This window comes from Antedon bifida, chromosome 10, assembly GCF_963402885.1.
Source record: "Antedon bifida chromosome 10, ecAntBifi1.1, whole genome shotgun sequence".
In the NCBI taxonomy this organism is placed as follows: Eukaryota; Metazoa; Echinodermata; class Crinoidea; order Comatulida; family Antedonidae; genus Antedon; species Antedon bifida.
This window is the reverse complement of record NC_136235.1, coordinates 16,020,242-16,026,362: the sequence shown is the minus strand read 5'-3', so window position 1 is coordinate 16,026,362 and position 6,121 is coordinate 16,020,242. Positions and strand designations below refer to the sequence as shown.

At 32.3% G+C, this 6,121-nt stretch overlaps 1 protein-coding gene across 1 annotated transcript in view; it reads left to right on the top strand.

Annotated features, from left to right (window-relative positions):
• Positions 1-1,007: 1,007 nt before the first annotated feature.
• The window catches only part of LOC144853891 (uncharacterized), a 52,265-nt gene continuing 47,151 nt past the window's right edge, over positions 1,008-6,121 (top strand). The window contains exon 1 of the mRNA XM_078711750.1: positions 1,008-1,099. The gene's annotated coding sequence lies outside the window, so the exon portion shown is untranslated. The remainder of the gene's footprint in view (positions 1,100-6,121) is intronic.

The window sequence follows — 6,121 nt, the reverse complement described above, 5'->3', positions numbered from 1 at the left end:
GCTCAGTTGACTGAGTCAGCGTCGTGGGTTAATACACGAATGTCGTGGGTTCGAATCCCACGTTGATCGGAACGTTCAATTGGTGGAATAGAGTTAAAGCTCTGCGAGCTAGTGTGTTTAGGGTTACAGGATTATGCTTCCCCCTTTCCACCACATCATGAGGCGGTAACATCAATGCATCTGATGTCGTGGAAACAACCCCAAGGGTCAGACTAAGGCGGGAGAGCACCTTAACATCTTTTTTTTGTGGCTTCGCCGTCTGTATTCTCGAACTCGTAAATGTTATGTTTAGCGCCCTCAATTTTAAGAATACACCCGTGTCAGAAAATTAAGAACAAATACATATAGAAAATGTTGTAAATATGCCGATGTCTACTCTACCTACTAGACCAACTTCGAAGTTGGACTAATCCGCTGCCGGGTTTTTTTTTTTTTTAAGTTAAAAAGTTGCTTCTGGATAGGTGATAATTGTAAATGTACAAATATTAAAATATGTAATTATGCTTTTTGTTCTGTGTTAAATTAAAGTCATGGCATGTATTGCTTACAATTATTACATACATTATTGCATGCTTTGCTGGATCGCACTTCGACAACACGATGCGGTACTGAACTATATTTTGTTTCATATTTTCAAATCATAGGTGTCATTCCCGAGGACCTAGCAGCTCTATTTTTGGATATCCCTATTTAAAAGAAAAATTACGATTTTCGCACCCTTCCAGGACAAACAAGCCTACGCCTTTTCATAGAGAGATATTATATATATTATATATAAATATCTATGGCCTTTAATTACATTATAACGTGCGTCGCAAAAACAAAAGTTAGATTATAATAAACACATAACATTTTTCCTTGTTCACATTATATTATAATATATTAGTTTTAGCCGGGTCGTTTATTTTCGGTTAAAAACTTTTTTTCCTGAAATACTGTATCAGCAGCATATGCAAAAAGAGCGACATTTATTATAGGCCGGCAAAACCCCCAAAACGAGGCAATAGTGACGTCATCTCGTAAGATGGCCGACCTCTAGCAAAAACGAATGAAACTTGGAAGAGGATAATTTTCTGTGTAATATCGCTTTCCTGAAAAGGTTTGTTATGTGTGGTCTAATAGATTTGTTTATGTAAAACTTCGTTTATTATATCAATATTAAAAGGGCTATTTTTAACTTGTATTGTCACAAAGAATGGATTTTAATAGAAGCCACTTGTAACTTGTGTCGGCCACCGTCAGTCAGACGATCCAAAACCACCCACCGGACGGGGCTGTTCCTGTCGCCTTGCACAGTGGCGAAAGGAAACCCAATCATCCGTCACCATGTAGATTATCACTTTCTTTTTGTGATTCATTTATACATCTTTGACCTCTAAAACAGGGATCGTCCACGACCTAAGTTTATTGACTAGGCCTAGCCTAGTAGTTATAAATATAATATTAGTAAAACATGCCTAGCACATGTAGTGCAAATAGTATACAGTAGTAACCAACGAATTATTTGTTAATGTTAATTTTAATGTTTACAATATGTGGCTGGTAGCTGTGTTTGTGATAGTTTGTAGTGGTAGTTGATGAGAAGTAGAGACCAGTCAGTAACTTTTCAGTACGACTTGCATTCCCCTCCTCCTCCTGAAATCGGTTGCAAGGTGTAATGAAAGCAACCTAACAGGATAAGCCCAAGTAAAATTGACTGTTTCAAGTTTCAAGCCCATGATTTGATATTGTGGCTTGATCTATATTTATGAGGCCTATACTATTTTATAATCTTAATAAAGCCCTCGGTAAAATATGGGCATACACATTTGGATATGTTTATTTAAAGTGAATCATGGTTTTATATCATAATCCCATAAGTCAATAATCTGTATGTTTTATTTTCCTAAGATAAATTAAGGTTTTTAAAAAATACACTAGTATACTAAATTTGTTCATGCGGCTTCAAAATTGTTGTGAGAGAGGGGACGTTAAATCATTTTGATTAATTCCTAAAATCAACCTATATATATAAATCCAGATATTCAACCTAACAAAATTGTATGGCAGATTTTTGGGGTCATAAATGATGGATACCATCATAGGAAGGCGTAGTCAAATGGATACCATCAGCGCACCTAGGTCTATTGCCCTACAGCAGTTTTATAATATAAATGTAGAAATCTTTAATATTAGTATAATGCCTGGTAATTATATGTTGGCTACTGTTTACCGAGCATGTAAAATACTGTTGTAAAACTGAACACTCTGACCTTGAAACTGATACTATAATTTCAAAGAAATTGCCCAGAAAGTGTCTATGTATGTAGTCAAAACTACATAATGCTATGTATTCATTTTTATTAACATTTTTACTGGCAAGAAGTAGTAGTAACTTTAATAAATACAAAGGCAAATTTCTGAAAATGACAATGCTGTGGGTATCAGTGGCTGGATCTCAATGGATACCTAAAAAAAAAATAAGCAAAAAGCTAAATCAAAACGATAAAGTAAAACAGCCAGAATTAGCAGAGCTTTCGGGCAACACTTATGTCTTCATTAGTAACTTTATTATAATATAAATAAAACATTAATAATAACAGGTTGAAATAATTCTAAGTGTATTTTATACATATAGGTACTAGAAACTGAGAAAAGAGTCTTATATACAGTAGGATGTTTATAAATAAAATTGCCATTCTTAGGTTTTGAACCCAGGTCAATGACATGCAAAAAAACCGACCATTGCCCACTCAGCCGATCTGTTGCCACTATTGAAAATTACTTATTACAAAACACTTAAGTTACTGCTTAAATGTTTCATTGGCTGAATAAATAATGATTTGACAATATATGAATTATGAAATGTTGCATAACAGTCAACCAAGAGTCTTAATTATGTTGATGACGTTATTACAAAGAATAGATTATTAGGTGATCATATAGAATAAAATGATCACCTATTGTTATTGTATAAAATCTTTATTATTATTTTTCTTTTTTTTTTTCTTTTTATTGTTTCTGTACACTATTTTGTGTAACAATTATCTCAAAAAGTTTAATGTCAATGATTACAAAAATTTCAGAATATCTTTCAAATAATATAACTTAATCCTAATAAGCTTTCCAGCGTGATCACTCATCCGTGACGACATTTATACGCCATTTTGCGAAATCACATTATCAATCATATCTCCATAATTCATTATCACATATTAATGAAATTCACTACACGTAAACTTCAGATCAAGGGTAAAAATATTAGCAAATAAAAACGCACGCGCACGTAGGTTCATGCGCGTGATATCGCGCGTTAAAAATTTAAAACGCTCAAAATTAAGTTTTGATCAATTTAGAGCATGAATTAGGCCATTTGCGTGTTTCAATAAATTACTGCGCAAAAATGCGTTTTTGCGCGCGCGATACTTAAAAAGCGTAAAAAATATGATTTTTTTTTACAAATCTCATTCTACTCACCATCCTTAGTACATTCACCAAATTTGAGTCAGTTCCGACTTAAAATAACGCTATACGAGCACGTTAAAAATGACAAAATGCGCATATTAATTTTACAAAAGTTCTGAAAATGGTGAAAAATAGGTCTTTTTTAAAATGAAAATAATTCTTCAGAATGCAAGATGACCCCCGATTTTTTTAACTTATTCTGGAAGCCATTGAGTTGTAGATATGAATTCATGTACACACTTTACGTACAAAATGTTTTGACGTCATCAAATGGCCACTTGAATTTAAAAATTAGGATTTGTTATCTTTTTGTGTAGATTATCACATTCAACAGAGCGCATCTTGGTTATGTGTGCTCGAATTTCGCACAACTTTCAGTATGTGCTTGCTTAATTAATTATCTTTATCATGAGTTGACACTATCTTCATTTTAATGACGTCATCACGCGTAAAAACTTGAATAACGTAGGCCGTGTAATTTCACCTTCGCAGTAAATTTGAATATCTTACAGCTCTTCAGAATTGAAGGTTACCTTGATGATTATAATTTATTATGAAAGCTGATGAAATGTAGATATTAATTCATATAAAAATTAAGCCTATCGGATGTTGTGACGTTAACATATGGCCAGTTGAAGTGAAAAAGTAGTTTTTTCATATTTTTCGTCAAAGTTATACACAATTCAAAGAGCGCGCACAGCGCTTCTACGTGCCAAATTTTTTTCCAAATCTTATATTTTTTTGCTCAATTAATTATCTTTCGAAATTGTCATCTTAAAGTTTAGTTTGATAACGTCATCATGCCAAAAAATTAGAACATGTGTGTCCCGTAATTTCACCTATGCTACACTGTATATAGATATACAGTATATACTGTACATATTGTATATGGCATATAGGCACAACTCAGCACTATAAGCATATAATAGGATGGCATACATCAACATTTTCCGATCGTATGTTAATGTACGTGCATGTTTAAAAAAAATTAATTTCAGTAAAATGATAAAAATGATCACCTATAATTCGTCAAAGTGACGAATTAAATTCTAGTTTAATGTTTATGTTTGGAAGAATAGAATTTGTTAAATGAACTGTATGACATGGCTTGTAATTGGGTGAAAATTAAGAAAATCATTAGGGAAATCAGTAAAGAAAAAAGCAAAACTTGCATTACAATTCATCAGAAGTAACCCTGTGTAGTCATAGATTGATCTATTTATATGGTAATGTTATAAATTAGCCTATTTAGTCAAGTATCTATGACCAATGACATTCCTTTTTTGGAAGGTACAATAAACACTGAACAGTTGTCCACACTACTAAAACTACAGTACATTAAAGCAGAAAAAATAAAAATAAGAAAATGTTAGTTTCATGTCCCTTCAAAAAATTTCGCTATTTCATTTCGCTATTTCAACAAATGGTGTATTTAGTAAAGAAAATGGAATTACTCAATCATAAAAATGACATGATCACAGTCGGTAAAATGTTTTGAGGTGTGTAAATGGCAACTGGAATTTTTAAAATAGGAAAAATCAATGCGTTTTAATATCGAAATAAAGAGACCTGTATTGATGGGGAGATCAATACATGCACGATTTAAAAAAGCTTCTATAAAAAAAAATCTGCCAAGGCCAGAACAAAAATTCTGTACTGTAGCCATATAAAAGTCTAATTAATTATGTTTGTTTTATATTAAAAAGTTTGTCAATGTCACATGTTTTTCTGTCCAATGAAGAGTAACTAACTAAAAATTAAATGTCAGTAACCATTTTCCATAATTAGGTGATCATTTAGAATAAAATGATCACCTATTGTTATTGTATAAAATCTTTATTATTTTTTTCTTTCTTTTTATTGTTTCTGTACACTATTTTGTGTAACAATTATCTCAAAAAGTTTAATGTCAATGATTACAAAAATTTCAGAATATCTTTCAAATAATATAACTTAATCCTAATAAGCTTTCCAGCGTGATCACTCATCCGTGACGACATTTATACGCCATTTTGCGAAATCACATTATCAATCATATCTCCATAATTCATTATCACATATTAATGAAATTCACTACACGTAAACTTCAGATCAAGGGTAAAAATATTAGCAAATAAAAACGCGCGCGCACGTAGGTTCATGCGCGTGAAATCGCGCGTTAAAAATTTAAAAAGCTCAAAATTAAGTTTTGATCAATTTAGAGCATGAATTAGGCCATTTGCGTGTTTAAAAAAATTACTGCGCAAAAATGCGTTTTTGCGCGCGCGATACTTACAAAGCGTAAAAAATGCAATTTTTTTATACAAATCGCATTCTACTCACCAGCCTTAGTACATTCACCAAATTTGAGTCAGTTCCAACTTAAAATAACGCTATACGAGCAGGTTAAAAATGACAAAATGCGCAAATTAATTGCATCAAAGTGCTGAAAATGGTGAAAAATAAGGCCTTTTTAAAATGAATATAAATCTTCAGAATGGCAGGTGACCCCTAATTTTTTTAACTTATTCGGGAAGCCATTGGGTTGTAGATACATATTCATGTACACATTAGACGTACAAAATGGAATGACGTCATCAAATGGCCACTTGAATTTAAAAATTAGTAATTTTTATCTTTTTGTGTGGGTTATCACATTCAATAGAGCGCATCTCCGTTATTTGAGCCCGATTTTCGC